This window comes from Petromyzon marinus, chromosome 31 (genome assembly GCF_048934315.1).
Source record: "Petromyzon marinus isolate PM22_M1 ecotype Great Lakes invasive population chromosome 31, UKy_Petmar_22M1.pri1.0, whole genome shotgun sequence".
NCBI lineage: Eukaryota > Metazoa > Chordata > Hyperoartia > Petromyzontiformes > Petromyzontidae > Petromyzon > Petromyzon marinus.
The window spans coordinates 11,391,613-11,414,041 of record NC_133697.1 but is presented as its reverse complement, the minus strand read 5'-3'; positions in this window follow the sequence as shown (position 1 = coordinate 11,414,041).

The following is a 22,429-nucleotide window of genomic DNA, read 5'->3' as shown; positions in this document are numbered from 1 at the left end:
TCGGGGGGGCCGGGGGGGGCCGCGGGGAGGGCCGGGGGGAGGGTCGGGGGGGGTCGGGGGGAGGGTCGAGGGAAGGCCGGGGGGGGGCGGAGGAAGCCGGGGGAGGGAGACGGAGGGAGTTTGTTTTTCACGTCGCGTTGTATTTTTTGACTGCTATAATGTCGTTCATTAGTTTATCGTTAATTATTATTATTCGTCCACCGGATTTAGCCGGGCGGCAGTGGTGGTGGTTCTGTGCACGTGGCTGCCTGTAATCCAGCACTGTTGAGGCAGCAGCTAGGGTTGGTGGATCACCGCCGCACACCCATGCCCTGAAACTCCCTTCAGCCAGGAGAAGGCGGTGCGTACAGAAAAACAAAATGTGCTTCTCCACCAGTCCCATCTACGTGAGATCGAGTGTTGCACCCTCTCACATGCGTTGAGTCATCTCCGGGTGCTCCATGCGGTTTTTTTTTCTCACAATTTTTATAAATGCTCATCAATTGGCCGATAACACCTTCATGTGTATAGGACCGCAGAGTTAGGAGGAACATTTGGCACCGGCTCCTCGCCGCGTGGCTACCGCTCTGCTGCTGCTGCCTTGCCGCTCGTCTGCGGTGCCTCTCTCCCTCTCTCTCTCTCTTCAAGTGCGGGGAGCGACTTCCGTGCCGCCGCCTCATCCAGCAGTGGATTTCCACCGCACGTCATTGTACACGACCGCTCATGCACCGCGTTACAACGGGCGCGTTCGGCGTTGTGACATGCGTTGAGCGAGGACTTTACGGTACTCGCATGGGTAATGCATTGTATCATTCACCCGGGTGATTACGGTAGATGCTGCCACGCCCCTTCGCCCCCCACTCCCTCTCCCACTACCCCTACCACCCACCACCGCCATCGAATTCTCCAACTCCCACCAGGTATACATGGTGGTCCAATAGTCAGGACCTCAAGGTTATTACGTTCATTTGAACAAATAAAAAAAAAGGGTTATCTCATTTATTTTAACAGATGTTGAAACTGACGCCCGTTAACGTTAATGCCTGATGCATGGATTCCCTTTTGAAATTAATTTAGGATTTATTTAAAAAAAACGTTACAGCTGCCTTCTTTCACATCCGTTAAAACGAAGTGAACTCCTTCGTCTTTCGTCAAATTTCTCTCCGTTTTTAACTGAAAAATCGATATGAACAATGGTAATGGATAATAATAGATCAGTTGTGAACTCAAAGAAATGAAACGATTAACATGTGTCCATTTCCAGTGTCAAAATAAATAAGCCTTACGTGTCCCGGCTTTTGCAGGCCAACCGCGGTGTATCATAGGCGAGCGGTGGTGCAGGGGTCAGCTGACTGCAACGTGAACCACAGGCTGCGAGACCCGTGCCGAGAAGTGAAACCTGAGCGGGTCCTGGGCTTCAGAGTAATTAGGAGGCTGAGAGAGATGTGTGTGTGTGTTTGTTTGAAAGGAGGTGTTGGCTAGAATGTGGCTGTCATTTAAAGTATTAAGACACGACTGTTGTGTTTTGTTTTAAGTGTTAACGTTTAAACCATCATCATCATTAGCAGCAGTTCCATCAGTAGCAGCAGTACCCACCGTGACATTTTACCGTCGTCAGCGTCGTGAACAGCAGCAGCATCATCCGATTGGCACGGTTTGCCAGGCACGGTGCGAAAGAAGTTCAAGATACGTACATCAGCAGCAGTTTTCATCACGATATTTACCATCAAAATCATCAGCAGAGGCATGAACATCAACAGAAGCAGTGCCCAGCATCTTTCCACCACTGACATCATCACGATGATCTGAAATCGTCTACCGACTATGTCCACATCATCATCCACATCATAAAAATCAGAATAAGTATATATACTGGAGGAATCCGATTAGCTATGAAGCTCTTTTTCACACATGTCCAGGGGGGGGGGGCGTGTCAGAACGTGACCACAACAAACAGCACAACACACGATAGGAGTGCAGAGTATCATCATCACCATCATCACCATCATCACCATCATCACCATCATCCACTTTTGTTCGTATCTCGGAGACTGTCTGAACTGCAATGGATAGAAAACGGCTATCCAACTCCCTGAGTAACAACCACGTAGAGGGGCGGGGGGGGGGTGAAAGGAGCTCGCGTGCAAGGTCCGGGTAAGGTGGTGGTGGTGTTGGTTCTGGTGGTGTTCGTTGTGGTGGTGGTGTTGGTTGTGTTGGTGGTGGTGGCTTTGAGCGGGAGGCCTTCATCCAGCAGTGGATTGACCAAGGCCGATGAGAACGATCCGTGCGAACAACCCCTCGGTAGGATGACCCGGCAGAGTGATGCGGCTCGAGAAGGGATGGACTGATGCGATGTGGAGATGATTTTACTTGCCGATGACCGATGCCAACAGTGTCAGGGTCGGCCTCGGCGGAGGGATTTCGCGAAGGACGCTGCTCATGAGTTGGAGGCAGTCGCCCTCCAAGCAACAACGGAGGGCAGAGAAGCGACGCTCACAACAACGAGCGGAGCTCCGGGCGGATAAAGCGCAGAAGAGTTGGCACAGTAGAGGGCACAGGTGGTGCATCTGCCAGCCATCGCAGTCAGTCAACCCACGGCACCTGGGTCTGTTCCGTGACCTCTTGCCAAAAGCGAGCCTTTGACACTTCACGTGGCCTCAAAGTGCACCTAGCCTGGCACGAGCGCCGAGGTGACGCCACCGCCACTTCGTGGTGCACGGCGGTTGTTGTTGGTGGAGGGTAGGAGGGGGGGATGTAGGAGAGGGGGTTGGGGAGTGAAAGGGGATGGAGGGGAGGGGGTTGGGGAGTGAAAGGGGGATGGAGGGGAAGGGTTAGGCGGGTGACTGAGGAATGGAGGAGGGAAGGGGGTGGTGGGTTGAGGGGCGGGTGGGGCGCCTTCCCAGTGGAACTCGGTACAATGGGGCTACATGTTGAGTGGCTGGAGGAGCGCGTTTGTGAGAGCGCACTTGTTGGAGGCTGTGGATGTGGTGTCACCCAATACGACTGTGCGTGGTGGGATGTGTGGGCATCAATGGGGAGCGGTGGCGCAGTGGTTAGCGCGATAGGAATCCGGCGACCCGAATTCAATTCCCGCTCACGGACAATAACACCAATGACGATTCATCTGGATCGGTTCTGGGCCTCCCCGGGGTCGACTCATCCTCAAATGAATGCCTGGTGCGATGTGTAAACGTCGCCACTGGGGAGACAAAGGCGACCGGGCATAGTTCTGGCCGTCCACCGCCTGTTAAGGGCTACACGGGTGATCTTTGACGCTGCTGGTACCAGCCATCTCTGTAGCTCACAGGTCGCTATGGTACCAGTCAGGTCCGCTCGGCCAAAATCCTCCCGCACCACATCGGGCGGGGCGGGTGGTGGCGGGTTGGAGTCGTTACATTGCATTTATGGCTTTTATTTTGGTGATTTCGAAAACGTTTTTTGTTTTGGCCATGTTTTTGTTTATTGTAGTACGGAGGTAGACTGATGGCCTTAATCTTAGTTGTCTTGTGGTTGTTGTTGTTATTTGACTTGCATCCCACTGGGATTTTTGCACACAGCGTTGGTGTACGGTGCTATTTCAGGAATATTTTGATGTTTTTTTCCTGGATTTTCTGTTTGCACAGTCACATAGTCACTTTAAAGATGTTTTCTTGTTCATGTTTTTGTTTGTTGCGGTTGCACCCGATTCAAGAGCCGAATGGCTCACAGGGCTATACCAACATAAATGAAACTATGGAACTAAGGAACTATGGGCAGTGGTTGCCAGCCCGTGCCACACAGCAAGACGAACCCGGGCTCGATTCCTGCTCGACTCGCCAGACACCCCCCCCCCCCCCCCCCCCCCATTATCTGTGCAGCGTGCACGTTCTCACCTTGCTCTGCGTGGTTTTCCTCCGCGCTATCCCATCTTCTCCCAGAGTTTAAAACGCACACAGTAACTGGGCACAGCATTGGCTAAACATCTCAATTAATGAAAAATGACCTGCAGATTTTAGTGCGAATTGTTTGGGGGAGCGGGGGGGGGGACGTGACACTCCAGCCCCAGAAGCGGCAGCAACATCGCCCCCTGCTGGGAGTACGTGGCAGGGCACTACTGACTCCTGAGACAGGCAGAGAGACGCACAGCCCTACCAGCAAAGGGCTGCCATGGGCTGTTGGCGAGTAGTACCAATGCAGGCAAACATGGCACATGGCAGTACCACGCTCGGCCGCCTTTGTCTCCCCGCGCCAGGTGCTCATTTGAGGATGATTCGACCTAGAGGTGGGGGGGGGGGGGGGGGAATCAGATACTTGGTGTTGGCCGTGAACAGGAATCGAAGTTGGGTCACCGGGTTCGTAACGCAGCGCGCCAACCGCTGCGCCACCGCTCCCCGCAGAAAAAAAACGACTCCAACACGCACACAAAGATCCCCCTTGTAGGCATGACAGACTTTTGGGGCAAGGGCTGTTAGGAAAATCGGCACGGTGCACAAGGGGGTGGGTGGCTAACACCACGCCCGGCCGCCTTTGTCTCCCCAGTGGCGATGTTTAACCAACGCACCAGGTAGTAATTTGAGGCTGAGTCGACCTAGGGCAAAACCAGGACCGGTCCATGCAATGGTCACTGATGTTGGTGGCCGTGAGCGGGAATCGAACTCGGATCGCCGGGTTCGTAGCGCAACGCGCTAACCGCTACCCCCCCCCCCCCCACGCACAACACGCGCGCACACAACACGCGCGCACACAACACGCGCGCACACAACACGCACGCACACAACACGCACGCACACAACACGCACGCACACAACACGCGCGCACACAACACGCGCGCACACAACACGCGCGCACACAACACGCGCGCACACAACACGCGCGCACACAACACACACGCACACAACACACACGCACACAACACACACGCACACAACACACACGCACACAACACACGACACAACACACGCACACAACACACACGCACACAACACACACGCACACAACACACACGCACACACAACCCGCGTCCCACTCCCCCCACTCTCCACGCGCGGCCCTCCCTGTAAGAGCCCTGCCCGAGAATCTGTCCCGATTTGACGGGAAAATTGCGGAGCCATCAGCGGGAAATGATGGCCAAAACTGCCGCGAAGAGATTTCAGCTCCGCAGATCCATCGATACACGCCGACGTTACAGGCGGGGCTCCTCCACGCGCCTTCATTACACGGCCCCATTACTACAGCCACCTCCACTCACTCTCATAGAAACCTGTGAGCTACAGCAACCTCCGCTCATTCTCATAGAGACCTGTGAGCTACAGAGACCTCCACTCACTCTCATAGAGACCTGTGAGTTACAGAGACCTCCACTCATTCTCATAGAGACCTGTGAGCTAGAGACCTCCACTCATTCTCATAGAGATCTGTGAGCTACAGAGACATCCACTCACTCTCATAGAGATCTGTGAGCTACAGCAACCTCCACTCATTCTCATAGAGATCTGTGAGTTACAGAGACCTCAAACTCACTCTCATAGAGATCTGTGAGCTAGAACTCCACTCATTCTCATAGAGACCTGTGAGCTACAGAGACCTCCACTCACTCTCATAGAGAACTGTGAGCTGCAGAGACCTCCACTCACTCTCATAGAGATCTGTGAGCTAGAGAGACCTCCACTCACTCCACAGAGACCTGTGAGCAACAGAGACCTCCACTCACTCTCATAGAGAACTGTAAGCTCAACAGAGACCTCCACTCACTCTCATAGAGACGTGTGAGCTACAGAGACCTCCACTCACTCACATAGAGACCTGTGAGCTAGAGACCTCCACTCACTCTCATAGAGATCTGTGAGCTACAGCAACCTCCACTCATTCTCATAGAGATCTGTGAGTTACAGAGAACTCCACTCACTCTCAAAGAGACCTGTGAGCTAGAGACCTCCACTCATTCTCATAGAGATCTGTGAGCTACAGAGACCTCCACTCACTCTCATAGAGATATGTGAGCTACAGCAACCTCCACTCATTCTCACAGAGATCTGTGAGTTACAGAGACCTCCACTCACTTCATAGAAATCTGTGAGTTAGAACTCCACTCATTGTCATAGAGACCTGTGAGCTACAGAGACCTCCACTCACTCTCATAGAGACCTGTGAGCTACAGAGACCTCCACTCACTCTCATAGAGACCTGTGAACTACAGAGACCTCCACTCACTCTCATAGAGACCTGTGAACTACAGAGACCTCCACTCACTCTCAAAGAGATCTGTGAGCTAGAGAGACCTCCACTCACTCTCACAGAGACCTGTGAGCTACAGAGACCTCCACTCACTCTCATTAGAGATCTGTAAGCTCCATAGAGACTTCCACTCACTCTCATGAAGACGTGTGAGCTACATATACCTCCACTCACTCTCATAGAGACCTGTGAGCTACAGATACCTCCAATCACTCTGATAGAGACCAGCGAGTTACAGAGACCGCCACTCACTGTCATTGAGACCTGTCAGCTACAGAGACCTCCACTCACTCTCATAAAGACCTGTGAGCTAGAGAGACCTCCACTCATTCTCATAGAGACCTGTGAGCTAGAGACTTCCACTCATTCTCATAGAGACCTGTGAGCTATAGAGACCTCCACTCACTCTCATAGAGACCTGTGAGCTAGAGAGACCTCCACTCACTCTCATAGAGACCTGTGAGTTACAGAGACCTCCAATCACTCTCATAGAGATCTGTGAGCTACAGAGACCTCCACTCACTCTCATAGAGACCTGTGGGCTAAAGAGACCTCCACTCACTCTCATAGAGATCTGTGAGCTACAGAGACCGCCACTCACTCTCATAGAGACCTGTGAGCTACAGAGACCTCTACTCACTCTCATAGAGATCTGTGAGTTACAGAGACCTCCACTCACTCTCATAGAGACCTGTGAGCTACAGAGACCTCCACTCACTCTCATAGAGACCTGTGAGCTACAGAGACCTCCACTCACTCTCATAGAGATCTGTGAGCTACAGAGACCTCCACTCACTCTCATAGAGATCTGTGAGCTACAGAGACCTCCACTCACCCTCATAGAGATCTGTGAGCTAAAGAGACCTCCACTCACTCTCATAGAGATCTGTGAGCTACATAGATCTCCACTCACTCACATAGAGACCTGTGAGCTAGAGAGACCTCCACTCACTCTCATAGAGACCTGTGAGTTACAGAGACCTCCACTCACTCTCATAGAAACCTGTGAGCTAGAGAGACCTACACTCACTCTCATAGAGACCTGTGAGCTAGAGAGACCTCCACTCACCCTCTTAGAGACATGTGAGCTACAGAGACCTCCACTCACTCTCATAGAGATGTGTTAGCTACAGAGACCTCCACTCACTCTCATAGAGACCAGTGAGCTACAGAGACCTCCACTCACTCTCATAGAGACCTGTGAGCTACAGAGACCTCCACGCACTCTCATAGAGACCTTTGAGCTACAGAGACCTCCACTCACTTTCATAGAGATCTGTCAGCTACAGAGACCTCCACTCACTCTCATAGAGATTTGTGAGCTACAGAGACCTCCACTCAATATCATAGAGATCTGTGAGCTACAGAGACCTCCACTCACCCTCATATAGACCTGTGAGTTACAGAGACCTCCACTCACTCTCATAGAGTCCTGTGAGTTACAGATACCTCCACTCACTCTCATAGAGATCTGTGAGCTACAGAGACTTCCACTCACTCTCATAGAGACCTGTGATCTAGAGAGACCTCCACTCATTCTCATAGAGACCTGTGAGCTAGAGACCTCCACTCACCCTCATATAGACCTGTGAGCTACAGAGACCTCCACTCACACTCATAGAGACCTGTGAGCTAGAGAGACCTCCACTCACTCTCATAGAGACCTGTGAGCTACAGACCTCCACTCACTCTCATAGAGACCTGTGAGCTACAGAGACCTCCACTCACTCTCATAGAGACCTGTGAGCTAGAGACCTCCACTCACTCTCATAGAGAACTGTGAGCTACAGAGACCTCCACTCATTCTCATAGAGACCTGTGAGCTACAGAGACCTCCACTCACTCTCATAGAGATCTGTGAGTTACAGAGACCTCCACTCACTCTCATAGAGACCTGTGAGCTACAGAGACCTCCACTCACTCTCATAGAGACATGTGAGCTACAGAGACCTCCACTCACTCTCATAGAGATCTGTGAGCTACAGAGACCTCCACTCACTCTCATAGAGATCTGTGAGCTACAGAGACCTCCACTCACCCTCATAGAGATCTGTGAGCTAAAGAGACCTCCACTCACTCTCATAGAGATCTGTGAGCTACATAGATCTCCACTCACTCTCATAGAGACCTGTGAGCTACAGAGACCTCCACTAACTCTCACAGAGACCTGTGAGCTAGAGAGACCTCCACTCACTCTCATAGAGACCTGTGAGCTAGAGAGACCTCCACTCAACCTCTTAGAGACCTGTGAGCTACAGAGACCTCCACTCACTCTCATAGAGATCTGTTAGCTACAGAGACCTCCACTCACTCTCATAGAGACCAGTGAGCTACAGACACCTCCACTCACTCTCATAGAGACCTGTGAGCTACAGAAACCTCCACTCACTCTCATAGAGATCTGTGAGCTACAGAGACCTCCACTCACTTTCATAGAGATCTGTGAGCTACAGAGACCTCCACTCACTCTCATAGAGATATGTGAGCTACAGAGACCTCCACTCACTCTCATAGAGATCTGTGAGCTAAAGAGACCTCCACTCACTCTCATAGAGATCTGTGAGCTACATAGATCTCCACTCACTCTCATAGAGACCTGTGAGCTACAGAGACCTCCACTAACTCTCACAGAGATCTGTGAGCTAGAGAGACCTCCACTCACTCTCATAGAGACCTGTGAGCTAGAGAGACCTCCACTCAACCTCTTAGAGATCTGTGAGCTACAGAGACCTCCACTCACTCTCATAGAGATATGTGAGCTACAGAGACCTCCACTCACTCTCATAGAGATCTGTGAGCTATAGAGACCTCCACTCACTCTCATAGAGACCTGTGAGCTACAGAGACCTCCACTCACTCTCATAGAGATCTGTGAGCTACAGACACCTCCACTCACTCTCATAGAGACCAGTGAACTACAGAGAACTCCACTCACTCTCATAGAGATCTGTGAGCTACAGACACCTCCACTCACTCTCATAGAGACCAGTGAGCTACAGAGACCTCCACTCACTCTCAAAGAGACCTGTGAGCTACAGAGACCTCCACTCACTCTCATAGAGACCTTTGAGCTACAGAGACCTCCACTCACTTTCATAGAGATCTGTCAGCTACAGAGACCTCCACTCACTCTCATAGAGATCTGTGAGCTACAGAGACCTCCACTCACTTTCATAGAGATCTGTGAGCTACAGAGACCTCCACTCACTCTCATAGAGATATGTGAGCTACAGAGACCTCCACTCACTCTCATAGAGATCTGTGAGCTAAAGAGACCTCCACTCACTCTCATAGAGATCTGTGAGCTACATAGATCTCCACTCACTCTCATAGAGACCTGTGAGCTACAGAGACCTCCACTAACTCTCACAGAGACCTGTGAGCTAGAGAGACCTCCACTCACTCTCATAGAGACCTGTGAGCTAGAGAGATCTCCACTCAACCTCTTAGAGACCTTTGAGCTACAGAGACCTCCACTCACACTCATAGAGATCTGTTAGCTACAGAGACCTCCACTCACTCTCATAGAGACCAGTGAGCTACAGAGACCTCCACTCACTCTCATAGAGACCTGTGAGCTACAGAGACCTCCACTCACTCTCATAGAGACCTGTGAGCTAGAGAGACCTCCACTCACCATCTTAGAGACCTGTGAGCTACAGAGACCTCCACTCACTCTCATAGTGATCTGTTAGCTACAGAGGCCTCCACTCACTCTCATAGAGACCAGTGAGCTACAGAGACCTCCACTCACTCTCATAGAGACCTGTGAGCTACAGAGACCTCCACGCACTCTCATAGAGACCTTTGAGCTACAGAGACCTCCACTCACTTTCATAGAGATCTGTCAGCTACAGAGACCTCCACTCACTCTCATAGAGATTTGTGAGCTAGAGAGACCTCCACTCAATATCATAGAGATCTGTGAGCTACAGAGACCTCCACTCAATCTGGTAGAGATCTGTGAGCTACAGAGACCTCCACTCACCCTCATAGAGACCTGTGAGTTACAGAGACCTCCACTCACCCTCATAGAGACCTGTGAACTACAGAAACCTCCACTCACCCACATAGAGACCTGTGATCTAGAGACATCCACTCACTCTCATAGAGATCTGTGAGCTACAGAGACCTCAATTCACACTCATAGAGACCTGTGAGCTAGAGAGACCTCCATTCACTCTCATAGAGACCTGTGAGTTACAGATACCTCCACTCACTCTCATAGAGATCTGTGAGCTACAGAGACTTCCACTCACTCTCATAGAGACCTGTGAGCTAGAGAGACCTCCACTCATTCTCATAGAGACCTGTGAGCTAGAGACCTCCACTCACCCTCATATAGACCTGTGAGCTACAGAGACCTCCACTCACACTCATAGAGACCTGTGAGCTACAGAGACCTCCACTCACTCTCATAGAGACCTGTGAGCTACAGACCTCCACTCACTCTCATAGAGACCTGTGAGCTACAGAGACCTCCACTCACTCTCATAGAGACCTGTGAGCTAGAGACCTCCACTCACTCTCATAGAGAACTGTGAGCTACAGAGACCTCCACTCATTCTCATAGAGACCTGTGAGCTACAGAGACCTCTACTCACTCTCATAGAGATCTGTGAGTTACAGAGACCTCCACTCACTCTCATAGAGACCTGTGAGCTACAGAGACCTCCACTCACTCTCATAGAGACCTGTGAGCTACAGAGCTCTCCACTCACTCTCATAGAGATCTGTGAGCTACAGAGACCTCCACTCACTCTCATAGAGATCTGTGAGCTACAGAGACCTCCACTCACCCTCATAGAGATCTGTGAGCTAAAGAGACCTCCACTCACTCTCATAGAGATCTGTGAGCTACATAGATCTCCACTCACTCACATAGAGACCTGTGAGCTACAGAGACCTCCACTAACTCTCACAGAGACCTGTGAGCTAGAGAGACCTCCACTCACTCTCATAGAGACCTGTGAGTTACAGAGACCTCCACTCACTCTCATAGAAACCTGTGAGCTAGAGAGACCTCCACTCACTCTCATAGAGACTTGTGAGCTAGAGAGACCTCCACTCACCCTCTTAGAGACATGTGAGCTACAGAGACCTCCACTCACTCTCATAGAGATGTGTTAGCTACAGAGACCTCCACTCACTCTCATAGAGACCAGTGAGCTACAGAGACCTCCACTCACTCTCATAGAGACCTGTGAGCTACAGAGACCTCCACTCACTCTCATAGAGACCTTTGAGCTACAGAGACCTCCACTCACTTTCATAGAGATCTGTCAGCTACAGAGACCTCCACTCACTCTCATAGAGATTTGTGAGCTACAGAGACCTCCACTCAATATCATAGAGATCTGTGAGCTACAGAGACCTCCACTCACCCTCATATAGACCTGTGAGTTACAGAGACCTCCACTCACCCTCATAGAGACCTGTGAACTACAGAAACCTCCACTCACCCTCATAGAGACCTGTGATCTAGAGACATCCACTCACTCTCATAGAGATCTGTGAGCTACAGAGACCTCAAATCACACTCATAGAGACCTGTGAGCTAGAGAGACCTCCACTCATTCTCATAGAGACCTGTGAGCTAGAGACCTCCACTCACCCTCATATAGACCTGTGAGCTACAGAGACCTCCACTCACACTCATAGAGACCTGTGAGCTAGAGAGACCTCCACTCACTCTCATAGAGACCTGTGAGCTACAGACCTCCACTCACTCTCATAGAGACCTGTGAGCTACAGAGACCTCCACTCACTCTCATAGAGACCTGTGAGCTAGAGACCTCCACTCACTCTCATATAGACCTGTGAGCTAGAGAGACCTCCACTCAACCTCTTAGAGACCTGTGAGCTACAGAGACCTACACTCACTCTCATAGAGATCTGTTAGCTACAGAGACCTCCACTCACTCTCATAGAGACCAGTGAGCTACAGAGACCTCCACTCACTCTCATAGAGACCTGTGAGCTACAGAGACCTCCACTCACTCTCATAGAGATCTGTGAGCTACAGAGACCTCCACTCACTCTCATAGAGATCTGTGAGCTACAGAGACCTCCACTCACTCTCATAGAGATATGTGAGCTACAGAGACCTCCACTCACTCTCATAGATATCTGTGAGCTATAGAGACCTCCACTCACTTTCATAGAGATCTGTGAGCTACATAGACCTCCACTCACTCTCATAGAGATTTGTGAGCTACAGAGACCTCCACTCAATATCATAGAGATCTGTGAGCTACAGAGACCTCCACTCACCCTCATATAGACCTGTGAGTTACAGAGACCTCCACTCACCCTCATAGAGACCTGTGAACTACAGAAACCTCCACTCACCCTCATAGAGACCTGTGATCTAGAGACATCCACTCACTCTCATAGAGATCTGTGAGCTACAGAGACCTCAAATCACACTCATAGAGACCTGTGAGCTAGAGAGACCTCCACTCATTCTCATAGAGACCTGTGAGCTAGAGACCTCCACTCACCCTCATATAGACCTGTGAGCTACAGAGACCTCCACTCACACTCATAGAGACCTGTGAGCTAGAGAGACCTCCACTCACTCTCATAGAGACCTGTGAGCTACAGACCTCCACTCACTCTCATAGAGACCTGTGAGCTACAGAGACCTCCACTCACTCTCATAGAGACCTGTGAGCTAGAGACCTCCACTCACTCTCATATAGACCTGTGAGCTAGAGAGACCTCCACTCAACCTCTTAGAGACCTGTGAGCTACAGAGACCTACACTCACTCTCATAGAGATCTGTTAGCTACAGAGACCTCCACTCACTCTCATAGAGACCAGTGAGCTACAGAGACCTCCACTCACTCTCATAGAGACCTGTGAGCTACAGAGACCTCCACTCACTCTCATAGAGATCTGTGAGCTACAGAGACCTCCACTCACTCTCATAGAGATCTGTGAGCTACAGAGACCTCCACTCACTCTCATAGAGATATGTGAGCTACAGAGACCTCCACTCACTCTCATAGATATCTGTGAGCTATAGAGACCTCCACTCACTTTCATAGAGATCTGTCAGCTACAGAGACCTCCACTCACTCTCATAGAGACCAGTGAGCTACAGAGACCTCCACTCACTCTCAAAGAGACCTGTGAGCTACAGAGACCTCCACTCACTCTCATAGAGACCTTTGAGCTACAGAGACCTCCACTCACTTTCATAGAGATCTGTCAGCTACAGAGACCTCCACTCACTCTCATAGAGATCTGTGAGCTACAGAGACCTCCACTCACTTTCATAGAGATCTGTGAGCTACAGAGACCTCCACTCACTCTCATAGAGATATGTGAGCTACAGAGACCTCCACTCACTCTCATAGAGATCTGTGAGCTAAAGAGACCTCCATTCACTCTCATAGAGATCTGTGAGCTACATAGATCTCCACTCACTCTCATAGAGACCTGTGAGCTACAGAGACCTCCACTAACTCTCACAGAGACCTGTGAGCTAGAGAGACCTCCACTCACTCTCATAGAGACCTGTGAGCTAGAGAGATCTCCACTCAACCTCTTAGAGACCTGTGAGCTACAGAGACCTCCACTCACACTCATAGAGATCTGTTAGCTACAGAGACCTCCACTCACTCTCATAGAGACCAGTGAGCTACAGAGACCTCCACTCACTCTCATAGAGACCTGTGAGCTACAGAGACCTCCACTCACTCTCATAGAGACCTGTGAGCTAGAGAGACCTCCACTCACCATCTTAGAGACCTGTGAGCTACAGAGACCTCCACTCACTCTCATAGTGATCTGTTAGCTACAGAGGCCTCCACTCACTCTCATAGAGACCAGTGAGCTACAGAGACCTCCACTCACTCTCATAGAGACCTGTGAGCTACAGAGACCTCCACGCACTCTCATAGAGACCTTTGAGCTACAGAGACCTCCACTCACTTTCATAGAGATCTGTCAGCTACAGAGACCTCCACTCACTCTCATAGAGATTTGTGAGCTAGAGAGACCTCCACTCAATATCATAGAGATCTGTGAGCTACAGAGACCTCCACTCAATCTGGTAGAGATCTGTGAGCTACAGAGACCTCCACTCACCCTCATAGAGACCTGTGAGTTACAGAGACCTCCACTCACCCTCATAGAGACCTGTGAACTACAGAAACCTCCACTCACCCACATAGAGACCTGTGATCTAGAGACATCCACTCACTCTCATAGAGATCTGTGAGCTACAGAGACCTAAATTCACACTCATAGAGACCTGTGAGCTAGAGAGACCTCCATTCACTCTCATAGAGACCTGTGAGTTACAGATACCTCCACTCACTCTCATAGAGATCTGTGAGCTACAGAGACTTCCACTCACTCTCATAGAGACCTGTGAGCTAGAGAGACCTCCACTCATTCTCATAGAGACCTGTGAGCTAGAGACCTCCACTCACCCTCATATAGACCTGTGAGCTACAGAGACCTCCACTCACACTCATAGAGACCTGTGAGCTACAGAGACCTCCACTCACTCTCATAGAGACCTGTGAGCTACAGACCTCCACTCACTCTCATAGAGACCTGTGAGCTACAGAGACCTCCACTCACTCTCATAGAGACCTGTGAGCTAGAGACCTCCACTCACTCTCATAGAGAACTGTGAGCTACAGAGACCTCCACTCATTCTCATAGAGACCTGTGAGCTACAGAGACCTCTACTCACTCTCATAGAGATCTGTGAGTTACAGAGACCTCCACTCACTCTCATAGAGACCTGTGAGCTACAGAGACCTCCACTCACTCTCATAGAGACCTGTGAGCTACAGAGATCTCCACTCACTCTCATAGAGATCTGTGAGCTACAGAGACCTCCACTCACTCTCATAGAGATCTGTGAGCTACAGAGACCTCCACTCACCCTCATAGAGATCTGTGAGCTAAAGAGACCTCCACTCACTCTCATAGAGATCTGTGAGCTACATAGATCTCCACTCACTCACATAGAGACCTGTGAGCTACAGAGACCTCCACTAACTCTCACAGAGACCTGTGAGCTAGAGAGACCTCCACTCACTCTCATAGAGACCTGTGAGTTACAGAGACCTCCACTCACTCTCATAGAAACCTGTGAGCTAGAGAGACCTCCACTCACTCTCATAGAGACTTGTGAGCTAGAGAGACCTCCACTCACCCTCTTAGAGACATGTGAGCTACAGAGACCTCCACTCACTCTCATAGAGATGTGTTAGCTACAGAGACCTCCACTCACTCTCATAGAGACCAGTGAGCTACAGAGACCTCCACTCACTCTCATAGAGACCTGTGAGCTACAGAGACCTCCACTCACTCTCATAGAGACCTTTGAGCTACAGAGACCTCCACTCACTTTCATAGAGATTTGTCAGCTACAGAGACCTCCACTCACTCTCATAGAGATTTGTGAGCTACAGAGACCTCCACTCAATATCATAGAGATCTGTGAGCTACAGAGACCTCCACTCACCCTCATATAGACCTGTGAGTTACAGAGACCTCCACTCACCCTCATAGAGACCTGTGAACTACAGAAACCTCCACTCACCCTCATAGAGACCTGTGATCTAGAGACATCCACTCACTCTCATAGAGATCTGTGAGCTACAGAGACCTCAAATCACACTCATAGAGACCTGTGAGCTAGAGAGACCTCCACTCATTCTCATAGAGACCTGTGAGCTAGAGACCTCCACTCACCCTCATATAGACCTGTGAGCTACAGAGACCTCCACTCACACTCATAGAGACCTGTGAGCTAGAGAGACCTCCACTCACTCTCATAGAGACCTGTGAGCTACAGACCTCCACTCACTCTCATAGAGACCTGTGAGCTACAGAGACCTCCACTCACTCTCATAGAGACCTGTGAGCTAGAGACCTCCACTCACTCTCATATAGACCTGTGAGCTAGAGAGACCTCCACTCAACCTCTTAAAGACCTGTGAGCTACAGAGACCTACACTCACTCTCATAGAGATCTGTTAGCTACAGAGACCTCCACTCACTCTCATAGAGACCAGTGAGCTACAGAGACCTCCACTCACTCTCATAGAGACCTGTGAGCTACAGAGACCTCCACTCACTCTCATAGAGATCTGTGAGCTACAGAGACCTCCACTCACTCTCATAGAGATCTGTGAGCTACAGAGACCTCCACTCACTCTCATAGAGATATGTGAGCTACAGAGACCTCCACTCACTCTCATAGATATCTGTGAGCTATAGAGACCTCCACTCACTCTCATAGAGACCTGTGAGCTACAGAGACCTCCACTCACTCTCATAGAGATCTGTGAGCTACAGACACCTCCACTCACTCTCATAGAGACCAGTGAACTACAGAGACCTCCACTCACTCTCATAGAGATCTGTGAGCTACAGACACCTCCACTCACTCTCATAGAGACCAGTGAGCTACAGAGACCTCCACTCACTCTCAAAGAGACCTGTGAGCTACAGAGACCTCCACTCACTCTCATAGAGACCTTTGAGCTACAGAGACCTCCACTCACTTTCATAGAGATCTGTCAGCTACAGAGACCTCTACTCACTCTCATAGAGATCTTTGAGCTACAGAGACCTCCACTCACTTTCATAGAGATCTGTGAGCTACAGAGACCTCCACTCACTCTCATAGAGATATGTGAGCTACAGAGACCTCCACTCACTCTCATAGAGATCTGTGAGCTAAAGAGACCTCCACTCACTCTCATAGAGATCTGTGAGCTACAGAGACCTCAATTCACACTCATAGAGACCTGTGAGCTAGAGAGACCTCCACTCACTCTCATAGAGACCTGTGAGTTACAGATACCTCCACTCACTCTCATAGAGACCTGTGAGCTACAGACCTCCACTCACTCTCATAGAGACCTGTGAGCTACAGAGACCTCCACTCACTCTCATAGAGACCTGTGAGCTAGAGACCTCCACTCACTCTCATAGAGAACTGTGAGCTACAGAGACCTCCACTCATTCTCATAGAGACCTGTGAGCTACAGAGACCTCTACTCACTCTCATAGAGATCTGTGAGTTACAGAGACCTCCACTCACTCTCATAGAGACCTGTGAGCTACAGAGACCTCCACTCACTCTCATAGAGACCTGTGAGCTACAGAGATCTCCACTCACTCTCATAGAGATCTGTGAGCTACAGAGACCTCCACTCACTCTCATAGAGATCTGTGAGCTACAGAGACCTCCACTCACCCTCATAGAGATCTGTGAGCTAAAGAGACCTCCACTCACTCTCATAGAGATCTGTGAGCTACATAGATCTCCACTCACTCACATAGAGACCTGTGAGCTACAGAGACCTCCACTAACTCTCACAGAGACCTGTGAGCTAGAGAGACCTCCACTCACTCTCATAGAGACCTGTGAGTTACAGAGACCTCCACTCACTCTCATAGAAACCTGTGAGCTAGAGAGACCTCCACTCACTCTCATAGAGACTTGTGAGCTAGAGAGACCTCCACTCACCCTCTTAGAGACATGTGAGCTACAGAGACCTCCACTCACTCTCATAGAGATGTGTTAGCTACAGAGACCTCCACTCACTCTCATAGAGACCAGTGAGCTACAGAGACCTCCACTCACTCTCATAGAGACCTGTGAGCTACAGAGACCTCCACTCACTCTCATAGAGACCTTTGAGCTACAGAGACCTCCACTCACTTTCATAGAGATCTGTCAGCTACAGAGACCTCCACTCACTCTCATAGAGATTTGTGAGCTACAGAGACCTCCACTCAATATTATAGAGATCTGTGAGCTACAGAGACCTCCACTCACCCTCATATAGACCTGTGAGTTACAGAGACCTCCACTCACCCTCATAGAGACCTGTGAACTACAGAAACCTCCACTCACCCTCATAGAGACCTGTGATCTAGAGACCTCCACTCACCCTCATATAGACCTGTGAGCTACAGAGACCTCCACTCACACTCATAGAGACCTGTGAGCTAGAGAGACCTCCACTCACTCTCATAGAGACCTGTGAGCTACAGACCTCCACTCACTCTCATAGAGACCTGTGAGCTACAGAGACCTCCACTCACTCTCATAGAGACCTGTGAGCTAGAGACCTCCACTCACTCTCATATAGACCTGTGAGCTAGAGAGACCTCCACTCAACCTCTTAGAGACCTGTGAGCTACAGAGACCTACACTCACTCTCATAGAGATCTGTTAGCTACAGAGACCTCCACTCACTCTCATAGAGACCAGTGAGCTACAGAGACCTCCACTCACTCTCATAGAGACCTGTGAGCTACAGAGACCTCCACTCACTCTCATAGAGATCTGTGAGCTACAGAGACCTCCACTCACTCTCATAGAGATCTGTGAGCTACAGAGACCTCCACTCACTCTCATAGAGATATGTGAGCTACAGAGACCTCCACTCACTCTCATAGATATCTGTGAGCTATAGAGACCTCCACTCACTCTCATAGAGACCTGTGAGCTACAGAGACCTCCACTCACTCTCATAGAGATCTGTGAGCTACAGACACCTCCACTCACTCTCATAGAGACCAGTGAACTACAGAGACCTCCACTCACCCTCATAGAGATCTGTGAGCTAAAGAGACCTCCACCCACTCTCATAGAGATCTGTGAGCTACATAGATCTCCACTCACTCTCATAGAGATCTGTGAGCTAAAGAGACCTCCACTCACTCTCATAGAGATCTGTGAGCTACATAGATCTCCACTCACTCTCATAGAGACCTGTGAGCTACAGAGACCTCCACTAACTCTCACAGAGACCTGTGAGCTAGAGAGACCTCCACTCACTCTCATAGAGACCTGTGAGCTAGAGAGACCTCCACTCAACCTCTTAGAGACCTGTGAGCTACAGAGACCTCCACTCACATTCATAGAGATCTGTTAGCTACAGAGACCTCCACTCACTCTCATAGAGACCAGTGAGCTACAGAGACCTCCACTCACTCTCATAGAGACCTGTGAGCTACAGAGACCTCCACTCACTCTCATAGAGATCTGTGAGCTACAGAGACCTCCACTCACTCTCATAGAGACCTGTGAGCTAGAGAGACCTCCACTCACCCTCTTAGAGACCTGTGAGCTACAGAGACCTCCACTCACTCTCATAGAGATCTGTTAGCTACAGAGGCCTCCACTCACTCTCATAGAGACCAGTGAGCTACAGAGACCTCCACTCACTCTCATAGAGACCTGTGAGCTACAGAGACCTCCACGCACTCTCATAGAGACCTTTGAGCTACAGAGACCTCCACTCACTTTTATAGAGATCTGTCAGCTACAGAGACCTCCACTCACTCTCATAGAGATTTGTGAGCTAGAGAGACCTCCACTCAATATCATAGAGATCTGTGAGCTACAGAGACCTCCACTCACTCTCATAGAGATATGTGAGCTACAGAGACCTCCACTCACTCTCATAGAGATCTGTGAGCTAAAGAGACCTCCACTCACTCTCATAGAGATCTGTGAGCTACATAGATCTCCACTCACTCTCATAGAGACCTGTGAGCTACAGAGATCTCCACTAACTCTCACAGAGACCTGTGAGCTAGAGAGACCTCCACTCACTCTCATAGAGACCTGTGAGCTAGAGAGACCTCCACTCAACCTCTTAGAGACCTGTGAGCTACAGAGACCTCCACTCACACTCATAGAGATCTGTTAGCTACAGAGACCTCCACTCACTCTCATAGAGACCAGTGAGCTACAGAGACCTCCACTCACTCTCATAGAGACCTGTGAGCTACAGAGACCTCCACTCACTCTCATAGAGATCTGTGAGCTACAGAGACCTCCACTCACTCTCATAGAGACCTGTGAGCTAGAGAGACCTCCACTCACTTTCATAGAGATCTGTCAGCTACAGAGACCTCCACTCACCCTCATAGAGTCCTGTGAGTTACAGAGACCTCCACCCACCCTCATAGAGACCTGTGAACTACAGAAACCTCCACTCACCCACATAGAGACCTGTGATCTAGAGACATCCACTCACTCTCAAAGAGATCTGTGAGCTACAGAGACCTCAATTCACACTCATAGAGACCTGTGAGCTAGAGAGACCTCCACTCAACCTCTTAGAGACCTGTGAGCTACAGAGACTTCCACTCACTCTCATAGAGACCTGTGAGCTAGAGAGACCTCCACTCATTCTCATAGAGACCTGTGAGCTAGAGACCTCCACTCACCTCATATAGACCTGTGAGCTACAGAGACCTCCACTCACACTCATAGAGACCTGTGAGCTAGAGAGACCTCCACTCACTCTCATAGAGACCTGTGAGCTACAGACCTCCACTCACTCTCATAGAGACCTGTGAGCTACAGAGACCTCCACTCACTCTCATAGAGACCTGTGAACTAGAGACCTCCTCTCACTCTCATAGAGAACTGTGAGCTACAGAGACCTCCACTCATTCTCATAGAGACCTGTGAGCTACAGAGACCTCTACTCACTCTCATAGAGATCTGTGAGTTACAGAGACCTCCACTCACTCTCATAGAGACCTGTGAGCTACAGAGACCTCCACTCACTCTCATAGAGACCTGTGAGCTACAGAGACCTCCACTCACTCTCATAGAGATCTGTGAGCTACAGAGACCTCCACTCACTCTCATAGAGATCTGTGAGCTACAGAGACCTCCACTCACCCTCATAGAGATCTGTGAGCTAAAGAGACCTCCACCCACTCTCATAGAGATCTGTGAGCTACATAGATCTCCACTCACTCACATAGAGACCTGTGAGCTACAGAGACCTCCACTAACTCTCACAGAGACCTGTGAGCTAGAGAGACCTCCACTCACTCTCATAGAGACCTGTGAGTTACAGAGACCTCCACTCACTCTCATAGAAACCTGTGAGCTAGAGAGACCTCCACTCACTCTCATAGAGACCTGTGAGCTAGAGAGACCTCCACTCACCCTCTTAGAGACATGTGAGCTACAGAGACCTCCACTCACTCTCATAGAGATGTGTTAGCTACAGAGACCTCCACTCACTCTCATAGAGACCAGTGAGCTACAGAGACCTCCACTCACTCTCATAGAGACCTGTGAGCTACAGAGACCTCCACTCACTCTCATAGAGACCTTTGAGCTACAGAGACCTCCACTCACTTTCATAGAGATCTGTCAGCTACAGAGACCTCCACTCACTCTCATAGAGATTTGTGAGCTACAGAGACCTCCACTCAATATCATAGAGATCTGTGAGCTACAGAGACCTCCACTCACCCTCATATAGACCTGTGAGTTACAGAGACCTCCACTCACCCTCATAGAGACCTGTGAACTACAGAAACCTCCACTCACCCTCATAGAGACCTGTGATCTAGAGACATCCACTCACTCTCATAGAGATCTGTGAGCTACAGAGACCTCAAATCACACTCATAGAGACCTGTGAGCTAGAGAGACCTCCTCTCACTCTCATAGAGTCCTGTGAGTTACAGATACCTCCACTCACTCTCATAGAGATCTGTGAGCTACAGAGACTTCCACTCACTCTCATAGAGACCTGTGATCTAGAGAGACCTCCACTCATTCTCATAGAGACCTGTGAGCTAGAGACCTCCACTCACCCTCATATAGACCTGTGAGCTACAGAGACCTCCACTCACACTCATAGAGACCTGTGAGCTAGAGAGACCTCCACTCACTCTCATAGAGACCTGTGAGCTACAGACCTCCACTCACTCTCATAGAGACCTGTGAGCTACAGAGACCTCCACTCACTCTCATAGAGACCTGTGAGCTAGAGACCTCCACTCACTCTCATAGAGAACTGTGAGCTACAGAGACCTCCACTCATTCTCATAGAGACCTGTGAGCTACAGAGACCTCCACTCACTCTCATAGAGATCTGTGAGTTACAGAGACCTCCACTCACTCTCATAGAGACCTGTGAGCTACAGAGACCTCCACTCACTCTCATAGAGACCTGTGAGCTACAGAGACCTCCACTCACTCTCATAGAGATCTGTGAGCTACAGAGACCTCCACTCACTCTCATAGAGATCTGTGAGCTACAGAGACCTCCACTCACCCTCATAGAGATCTGTGAGCTAAAGAGACCTCCACTCACTCTCATAGAGATCTGTGAGCTACATAGATCTCCACTCACTCTCATAGAGACCTGTGAGCTACAGAGACCTCCACTAACTCTCACAGAGACCTGTGAACTAGAGAGACCT